Source organism: Quercus lobata, chromosome 12 (genome assembly GCF_001633185.2).
Source record: "Quercus lobata isolate SW786 chromosome 12, ValleyOak3.0 Primary Assembly, whole genome shotgun sequence".
NCBI lineage: Eukaryota > Viridiplantae > Streptophyta > Magnoliopsida > Fagales > Fagaceae > Quercus > Quercus lobata.
This window is the reverse complement of record NC_044915.1, coordinates 25,702,802-25,714,032: the sequence shown is the minus strand read 5'-3', so window position 1 is coordinate 25,714,032 and position 11,231 is coordinate 25,702,802.

Genomic DNA, 11,231 nt, shown 5'->3' with positions numbered 1-11,231 from the left:
AATTGTAAACTACCCCAAACATAAAGGATGAAAAGTGTTTTTTTCCTAAGTTTTTGTTTTTTTTTTTTGTGTGTAAAATTATGTAGTTTTACTTAAAATGGTAAGCAAAGAAAAAAAATACAAAAAGTCAGCCTAAGAAAATTGTATGTGAAATAATGAATTTTGGCTCAACAAAAAATTTCTGAAAACACAACAGAATGGCATAACATTTTCATAATACCTTTATAATTTTGTTATATTTTATTTTGACTTGTAAAGAATTGACAGCTCAATATCTTTGAAAATATTGTGATGACAACAAGATGTTTTAACCTTTTCACAAAAGAAAAAAAAAAAAAAAACAAAAAAAAAAACTATGTCCACGATATATTCATAACAAATCATAAGTAGTAAGTTATTAAAGGTTGTTATTGGTGGACAAAAAAATAATTTCATTAGTAAGTTTAAATTAGAACCAAAAACAAATTACCACTTATAATTTGTTATGAAAGTATTGTAAAAAATATTGTGAATGTACACATCTTTTTTCATATTACCTTTATTTTTAGTTGTGGTTGGTTCTAATATGATATTTTATTATTTTATTTCGAATTATAAGGAATTAACATCTCAAAAATTGTGAAAATATTGTGTCAATTTATTGTGTTAATATTTTATTATAATGTAAAATAGTGTGAATTGAACAAACCAAAAATAATATAGCAAAACATTTTCTTAAAACATTTATTTTTAGTTGTGATTGGTCACAGTCTCATTTTATTATTTTATTTTGGCTAGTAAGAAATTGACACGTCAATAATTGTGAAAATATTGTGAAATTTGTTGTGTCAGTATAATGATATATATACCAGCTTACATAAATATTTAAAAGAAAAAAAACACCGATTACTAAAAAAAAAAAAAAAAATTTAGGCACTAGCTACCGTGCCAATTCAATGAACCAAAAGGACTACACAATAAATGTTGTAACATTTTCTCAAAACATTTATTTTTAGGTTTGATTGGTCACAGTCTCATATTTTATTATTTTATTTCGACTTGTAAGAAATTAACAAATCAATAATTGTGAAATTTGTTGTGTCAGTATAACAATATATAACTTACCTAAATATATAAAATAAAATAAAATAAAAAACTATAACTACTGTAGCTACAATGCCACTTGGCATTGTAGTTACTATTCAAAACTTGGAAAAAAAAAAAAAAAAAAAAAAAGGGTGGCTTACGAAACCAAAGCCCTATAGCTATAGTGTTTTAGCACATTCGCACACGCAATAATTATGAAAATATTGTAAAATTTGTTTTGTCAATATAATAATATATATATATATATATCAACTTACATAAATATTTAAAAGGGAAAAAAATACAAACCAATTACTAAAAAAAAAAAAAAATTGTAACTATTGTAGAAGTGGCACTTTAGTTACTGTTCAAAACTTGGGGGGAAAAAAAAAGTGGCTCACAAAACCAAATCAGTGTAGTTACAGTAATTTAGCGTATTCGCACTTTTATATATAGTAGCTACAGTGCCAATTAACTAAACCAAAAGCACTGTAGCTATCGTGGATACACGCATTCGCGATAAAGTAAAAGCACTACACAATAAGTGTTGTAACATTTTCTCAAAAAAATTATTTTTAATTGTGGTTGGTCACAGTCTCATATTTTATTATTTTATTTCGACTTGTAAGAAATTGACATGTCAATAATTGTGAAAATATTGTGAAATTTGTTGCGTCAGGATAACAATATATATACTAGCTTACATAAATATTTAAAAGAAAAAAAAAACACAAACAGATTACTGGAAAAAAAAAAAAAAAAAATAGGCACTATAGCTATAGTGCTGGTCAATAATTGTGAAATTTGTTGCGTCAGTATAACAATATATATACCAGCTTACATAAATATTTAAAATAAAAATAAAAATTAAGAGATTGTAGCTACCGTGCCGGTTAATTAAACCAAAAGCACTGTATATAAAGAAGAAAGAAAAGACAAAAAAAAAAAAAAAAAAACACACACACACAAAAACACAAAAAAACACCAAAAAAAAAAAAAAAAAAACTCACGAAACCAAAGCACTGTTGCCGTTACAATGCTTGCACAGTGCAAACACACTGAGTGTACAGTGCCGAAGTATTGTAGCAGCATAGCCGCTTTTTATATAAAGATATGAAAGACAAGCATTTGTTCAGTGCTAACTAACTTCTGAGATTTAGCTGCTATTGCACCGTGCAATACCCTAAATCCCTCACAAAAAATTTTAACTTTTTTCATTTTTTTAACTCTTCTAACTTTTAACTTTTTTTTACTTTTTAAACCACTTTGATCCAATGGCTGATATTAAAAGTACAATTCCTAACTTTTAATCACAACCATTAAAAAGGAGTTGTATGGACTATTGCACCTTATCTCAATCCAACAGTGAACTGCTACTGCTTACACAAAGCCACTAACACTCTCTCTTTCTCGCTCTGGTCTTAAGGTTTTGGAAAAAGGGGGAGGGGGGGTTAGCTGTTCATTGATTCGCATTTGTGTTTACTGTTATGCTTGGCTTTAGAAAACTCTCTAATTTACAAATCAGAAGACGGGAACATTATTCTTCTATGTATTTCTAAGCATAACATTTTGTGAAGTACTCAGGGCATCATGGGCAAGGCAGTCATAAATATCATAGGGCTTTGACTTGAGGGAATTCCTTTTTGTGGTACCAAGGATGATAAACTGTGGCTATACATATGTCCAGAGAATGGTGCGTTAAATGACCCTAGCCTGAAACCAGGATCTTGATGGACTTGGGTGTGAGAGGGTTTTGGTGTTTGTGACTGAGGTTGACCATTTGAAGGGTCCAGCCATGCATTACTGTGAGGAGTTGATGAGTGGGAAAGTGGGAAGGGAGCGTTGAGCTTAGCTTTTGGAGAATTTAGGAATGACACATGGCATAGCCTTGTATTTTAGTGGTATAATTTGCTCTCATTTATTAGGAAAACTAAGTTTTGAATCTCCTCTTTCCCATTGTTGAAACTACCGAATTATTAACAAAAAAAGAGAGAATGAACATGACCAAAAATAGCAACCAATTGTCATTGAGAGTTAAGAGAATCCAAACAGAACAAACATGTGTAACCTATTTGAACACAAAAAAGTCTACATATTATCCTCACAGAATGACAATGATGATTAAAAGGTGGTTGTTCTGGCATGTGTGAATAGGGAACTAAGGAACAACCGTTTCAATGGCACCTTGAATATCAGTACCACAAATAGCAACCAATTGCAACTTATAGATTTGCGGAACAATTCCATAAGTAATGTTGCACAAATGCCTGGAGGAAACTTTACGTTATTGTAAGTAGTAAGAGCACTAACAGCAGTGGTGCTATATTGCTATAATGCTATAATTTAGCTCCACTGATACCAAAATTACGCTCCAGCAGTGGAGCTATATCCATATTTTTTAGCTCCACATGAACAGTACACATCTATAAATAGATGTGTACTATTCATGAGAGCTAAACAAAAATAATAATATTTAATTCTGACCGGGGATTAAAATAATACCGTTCCATTTTTTTTTTATTCTTTTATCTCTTTCTCACTTTGTGCCTCTCTCTCACTTCGTCTGAATTCTCATCCTCTCCCTAGAACTCTCTCAAGCTCTCATCCTCTCTGTCACTGCACAATCTCACTGTTCCGACCAGCCGTCCTCAAGATTTCATCCTCTTTCTCACTCTGGCCCGACCAGCTGTCCTCAAGCTCTCATCTTCTTTCTCACTCCGGCCCGACCAGTCGTCCCAAGCCGCTCTTAAAACTCACCATCACTCTCCTCTCTCACCATCACTCTCTCAAGCTCCCTCATTCCCCGCCGCCGGCCCAACCCAGCAGTCCCAAGCCGCCGATCTCAAACCCATGCCGCCGATCGCAGACCCACGCTGCCGATCGCCTATTACAAAGATTTGGGTTTTTTTTTTTTTTTTTTCTTCTGCGATGGATTGCTGGTGTTGCTACTGTTGGTGGTGTTGGTGGTGGTTGTGGCTGTGGCTGTGGCTGAGGAAAAAGATTGGAGATTTGGGTTTTCTTTTTTTTCTTTTTCTTTTTTCTGGTGGTGGTGGTGGTGGTGGTGTTGGTGTTGGTGGTGGTTGTGGTTGTGGTTGTGGTTGTGGCGGTGGCTGAGGAAAAAGATTCGAGATTTGGGTATATTTATTTAATCTTTTTCTTGCTATGGACTGGTGGTGGTGGTGGTGGTTGTAGCTGTGACTGTGGCTGATGGTAGAGGTGGTTGTGGTTGGTACTGTGAATGTTTTTTTGGGTAGTGGAATATATTATTTTATTGTAGTGGTTATAATATTTTATTGTAATGTTTATATTATTTTATTATGTTGAAAGCTAAAATAAATCCACTGCTGCAGCGTATGTATGCATATGTATAGGTAAAATAGATAAAGTAAGTTTTAGTGGAGCTAAATAGCTAAATATTTAGCTCCACTGATGTGGATGCTCTAACCTTTGATTATCTGGTCATTGCTTCTTCTTCTTTTTTAACTGTGTCGAAGAAGTGCAAGCTGTTTGATTACTTGTTGGAAGTTAACTTGGCAAACAATGTACTCCTTATTTATCATCTTTATTTCTTGTAATTATCTACAACATTTTGCAGAATTGAAGGTAACACAATATGTGACAAAACAGATCAAGTGACAAAGAGTTACTGCATAGCTTCCCCATCAAATTCCTCATATTTTACACCACCAAATAACTGTGTGGAAGTTTCCTACAATTCGGATCAGGTTGCCAGTCCAAACTGTAAATGTGTGTATCCATACAAGGGCACAATATTCTGAGGTCTTCCTTCCTTTGACTTGGGAAACTCAAGTTACTATGCATAACTTGCAAAGTCTCTCATGAAAACTCTTCAGTCCTCTTCACTTCCTGTGGATTCAGTTTCTCTAAGTAATCCCACCATGGATTCATCTGGAAACATTGAACTGAGCCTCGAAGTTTTCCCATCTTGTTAGGAGTGTTTCAATCAAATAGCAATTACAATGGTTGGATTTGCACTTACATTTTGTCTTTCAACCCGCCACCAAATTTTGGACCCCTCTATCTTATGGCTTATACATATGGGAATTGTGCAACAGGTAACTCTAAATTGAAAAGTAATAGTTATTATGTAATAACCCAAGGAAAAGCGTTAGCCACATCTGCACTATACATCCTCGTTAGGGCTCACTTTGTTGGGTAGTGTCTTGAGCCCACATGGGGTTATCGGGCCGGCTCTAATACCATATGTAACAACTCAAAGAAAAGCGCTAGCCATATCTGCACTATATTTCAAAAGAATTAGTCGCAATTGGGGCTCCTTATAGTTGTTAGTAAAACCCAAATCTACCCAATAAATACCCGATGTGGGACTCATCACACACTCATACACATCACACAATCAATCAAATTGGAGTATCACAATCTCCCCTACTTAAATCTCCAATGTCCTCGTTAGGGCCTATTTTGTGAGGTAGCATCTCTGAGTCCACAAGGGATTACCAGGCTGGCTTTGATAGTTAGGGGTGGCAAAATTGGACAAGACCTGCAAACTCGACACGACACGACATGACACAAGTTTAGTAGGTTATGGGTTGAGGATTAATGGGCTTTTGTCATATTCGGGTTGACATAACTGACCCATTTAATAAATGGGTTGGGTTAGTGTCTATCACATGAAACTTGTTTGACCCGTTTAATTAAATGACATTTTACCAATATACCCTTCAAACCCTAAGTATATAAACTTATTAGTTGTAGTTTATTTTCTTTGACATATTATGATTGATTATTTGTGATATTGAGATATGTTTTAGTTTTGAATAATTATTAGTGATTCAATTACTCGTTAGTTTTGAATTTTATGCTAAAAATATTTATTTGTTTGGTTTTTCATAATTCATATCAATTTGGTTAATACTAAAAAAAAATTTCTTCATTTTGATAAAATTTGATAAACAGGTCGATACAATTAACCCGTTTAATAAATGAGTTGTGTGAGGGTTGAGGAATCCTGACCCTTTTAATAAACATGTCGAATTAGGGTTGACCTATAGAGTCGAATACTCATGAGTCGACACGACACGAATCCGACACGCGAACACGAATTGCCACCCCTACTAATACCATAAAATATATAATAACCTCAAATAAAGATATGCGGGGTATTACACTCTTCCCCTCTTAAAATAAGTTTAGTGCTCTAAATTTGACATACCTTAGTCCTTGAACAAAGAGAGATATTAGTCAACCAAATTAGCATCACTAAAACTCAATATTTTCCATAACGCAATCTTAAGAATATCTTCCTTCTTAACTTTGAGTTGATGGTAACCTGATTTAAGGAAAATCTTAGGTAATCGATATTTATTCCTCATAGTCTATTCAATCGCCTATTGTCTATGCATAATATCTTTTCCACAAGGAAAATACATTGTTGAATATAACCCCTCTTTAGAACTCAAAAATATCATGATAACCAATCCACATTATATCATATCAAAATCTCAAATCTAAAAGAGAATTAAGTCAGCCATTACTTCCTTGTCTACTATCATAACCATATAATAGTTGCATAAACTCAGCAATCATTGTTTCACTTAATAAGAGAAAATAAGGAGATGATACTTGACTTAGGGTTCGTTTAATTGGAGAGGTGGAAAAGTGAGAGGATAGAAAATGGTAGGAGGATGGAAAAGATTTTAATTTCTCTCATTTTTGTTTGGTTGGGAGTGGAAAAATGGAAGGATGAAAAATGTGAGTTTCTTTAAATTTACTCATATACTCTTATTAAAAAATGATAGCCAATTAAAACAAAAAAGTGACAAACAACCAAAAAAAAATCACCCAAATTATTAAAAAATAAAAATCATGTCTAGTTAAAACAAAGAAAAAAAAGGAAGAAGAATAAGAAGAAGGCAACTTCTAGGAAATCCAAAAAAAAAAAAAAAAAGAAGAAGAAGAAAGGGAGGCAACGTCCCACAGCACCAAAAGAAAAAAAGAAAAAGAAAGAATTGGAAGAATTTCTATGTGCTTTTGCACATTGACATTTTTTTTCCATTAAATAGCCTCATTTTCTCCTTTCAGTTTTCTCTCCAATTTGGGGAGAATAATTTTTGGTGGTCCAGGGGAGAAAACACCTGGGTCCCATAATTTATTTTCCTTCCTCCCCACCCAACCAAACACACTCCAAAAAGTTTTCCTTCCTATTTTCTCTCCAAAGTTTTCCATCCACCCTATTTCACCTCTAAACAAACACATCATTAGTTTCCTCAGCACCTTGCCTAGTAATGGCAAACACCCGTCCTTGGATTTTTGGCCTTTGATTCACATCATTAGGCTTAACCATTGGCTCAATCTTCAAAGCTAGGCAATCTTTGATATGATGACCCATTTGTCCACACTTAAAACATGCCCCACTTTCATGATAGCAAACACCGTTATGCTTTTTACCGCACTTCGAACAATTCTCTATTACCTGATGCACCACATTAGGCTCTAGTTCTATTGTAGTCTTCTTTTTGAATGGTTTGTCATTTTCATTTTCTTTCTGAGATCCTTTAGGCTTGGATTTCTTTTTGTTTTGATCTCGAATTTTCTGATAGTCTTCACATTTCTTCTCAACAACTTTTGCTGTCTCCACTACCTTAGAATAAGCCTTCAATCGTAAGGTTGCCATCCTAGTTCTAATAATTGGTCGTAGTCCCCTTTGAAATTTCTTAGCCTTCCTAACATTATCAAACACAACATGAGAGGAAAATCAAGCCAACTCAGTAAATTTAGCCTCATACTGTAACATTGTTTTATTCCCTTGAATGACCTCCATAAACTGCACTTCTTTCTCATCCCGCACACTTTCTGGAAAATATTTCTCATGAAAAGCATCAAGGAAAATAGTCCAAGTCAATATCTCATCTTCCTCAAGTGGCAAAGTCTTTTTAGTGGATCTCCACCAATGCTCTGCTTCCCCTTTTAGCATAAACTAGTCGCAGACCCACACGATGCGTGGGAATATATGATTACTTTGTAATTGTGATATGATGTATAATTTGCTCTCTCTAAAAATAAAAAAATTTCTAAAATTATTTTTCATCTATCCATCTTATATATATATATATATATATATATATATATATATATATATATCATTTTAGAATTTGTTGTGTTTGATTGAAATTATTTCTTTTTTATGTAGTCCATATTTTTCTAAATTATACTATGGTATGTTGTGTTTTCCTTTTTTTTTTTCAAATATATTATTCAAATTTCTCATTTCTTAAATGAGATATTGTAATAATCAAAACTCATCACAAAATTGCACTTGATATTGCTTAAATAGTTGAGAAACACATTCAAATACATAGCAAGATTGTATTTTGATATAAATTCCAATTTTCACTTTCAAAATAATGAAGTATTATGTCAAACAAAAATCAAACAAAAGCTATAAGATGGAGAGAAAAAGCTTGTGATGGAGAACTCAAAAACACACACAAAATCGTACATTAACCCAAAATAGTGTTATAAACAAAAATACGATGATTCATCAACCTAAAGTTAAGTTGCAAGAAAGAATAAATAATTGAGAAAGAGAATAATCACCTTTTTCAGGAGAAACCTGAATTAGATAAATTTATAGAAAATAAGATGAGAAGAAGAATAGTCAAAATAAAAGATATAGTCACGCCAAATTATCCAAGTCATGTTATGTAATTGAATAATATTATATTCTTATATACTATCTTTATAATGCAATATGATAGCATTTAACAATCAAAGAAAAGAAAAAGAAAAAAAACAACTTAAAAACACAAAACCAAAAAGTTTGAAGCATAAAATACAATTTAATCCTATTTATTTTTTGTAGTGGTATGCATCAACCTAAAGTAGAGTTCTAAAAAACACACAAATTCATCAACCTAAAGTAAAGATATAAAGCATAAAAAAAAAATCCACACAAAAAAGGAGAGAGGGGGGGGGGGATAATAGTAGAGTTCTAAAGAACATGAAAATTCGTCAACATAAAGCAAAGATACCAAAAAAAAAGCCAAAAAAAAACATGAGAAAGAGAGTGAGTAATAACCTTTTTATGTGATAAAATATGTATAGAGTGAGAGAGAGAATAGCAAATTTATAGTAAGAGGATGGGGATAAGAATAATCAAAATAAAAAGAAGATGAAGGGATAAAGGAAGAGTGATATTAATGTTGATAGTAGTGGGGGGATGAAAAGGTAAAAAGGAAGAAAGAATAAATAATCAAGAAAGAGTGTTATAAAAAAATACAATGATTAATCAACCTAAAGTGAAGGAAAAGTGATATGTCCACAATATTTTTACAACAAATCATAGTTGGTTAGTTGTTATTGGTTAAAATTTGAACCTACTACTGGGATTACTTTTTTGCTCAAATAATAACAACCAGTGACAACTTGCCACTTATGATTTGTTATGAAAATATTATGGACATATTATTTCTCAAAGTTAAGTTGCAAGAAAGAATAAATAATCAAGAAAGAGAATAATCACCTTTTTAGGGAGAAACCTGAATTAGATAAATTTATAGAAAATAAGATGAGAAGAAGAATAGTTAAAATAAATGATATAGTCATACCAAATTGTCCAAGTAATGTTATGTAATTGAATAATATTATATTCTTATATACTATCTTTATAATGTAATATGATAGCATTTAACAATCAAAGAAAAGAAAAAGAAATATCACAACTTAAAAGTACAAAACCAAAAAGTTTGGAGCGTGAAATACAATTTAATCCTATTTATTTTTTGTAGTGGTATGCATCAACCTAAAGTATAGTTCTAAAGAACACACAAATTCACCCACCTTAAGTAAAGATATAAAACATAAAAAATAAAAAATAAAAAATCCACACAAAAAAAGAGAGAGAGAGAGAGAGAGAGAGAGAGAGAGAGAGAGAGAATAATAGTAGAGTTCTAAAGAACATGGAAATTCATCAACATAAAGTAAAAATACCCAAAAAAAAAAAAACATGAGAAAGAGAGAGAGTAATAACCTTTTTATGTGATAAAATATGTATAGAGAGAGAGAGAGAATAGCAAATTTATAATAAGAGGATGGAGATAAGAATAGTCAAAATAAAAGGAAGATGAAGGGATAAAGGAAGAGTGATATTAATGTTGATAGTAGTGGAGAGATGAAAAGGTAAAAAAGAAGGGGAAAATGTAAAAGTAAACTACAAAATTAATAAATAAATAAAAAGAGTCAAAAAATAAGAGAGAAATGATTGAAAATAAGTAGGTGATATGGCCGCTAATGTGGCTCAATTAGAGCGTAGCAACAATAAATGTTATTCTTCAGCTTTTAGATATATATAGATGAAGCAAAAGAGACTTTTTGCACCTCAGTACAACCAACCACATCAAATATTTTCTCCATTTTCATGATCCAAGTCTCTGCTTCTGTAGGATCAGGGTTTCCCAAAACTGAAGGAAGACCCATTTTCCTAAATTGCTCAATCATACATCCTTCAATCTTAGCATCTTTGGGCTTAGCTATTCCACTATTACTAACATGTTTTCCAACACCTCAGAAAGACTTCAAATAGCATTTAAAACACCCTCAAGGTTTTCATGTTTTGGCTCTATATAGGGGATGCCCCGGGGGCATTGGGCCTCAGACTCTAGCCTCATAACACTATGCGGATAGGGACCCAAGCCCTTTAGGCCTTAGGCCCTGTCCTTGGGATGTAACACCTGGCCCTCTCCCCGTCAAACTCGTGACCTTGACCCAGGCACCGCTTAAGACCTAATATAAACCCAATAAACATAATGGGACCATGTCACTTAGAGCATCGAAAGCGGATCACACCTAATCAATCTTAACTTGGTCGAGTGTGTGACTGCTTGGCAAAACAACGTCTCGGCTTCCCAGTGTTGCCTTAAGTGATATTGTTGCCGAGCAGGCTCTTGAAGGTGGGAATCAGTTCCAATGCCATTACCACCTTGCCAACCTAAACACCCACTTAAACACGATGGAATTAGACCGTCATTTCCACTTATAATCAGAGATAATCATGGCGTTCCCACTAACCTCACACTATAAATAAGAAAAAAGGATGAGAAGATGGGGGTTGGCAATTTTAGGTAGAATACTAAGGAAAAAGAGTAAAACACTTAGAGAGAGCAAAGGAGTGATTCCGTGAGGAAGAG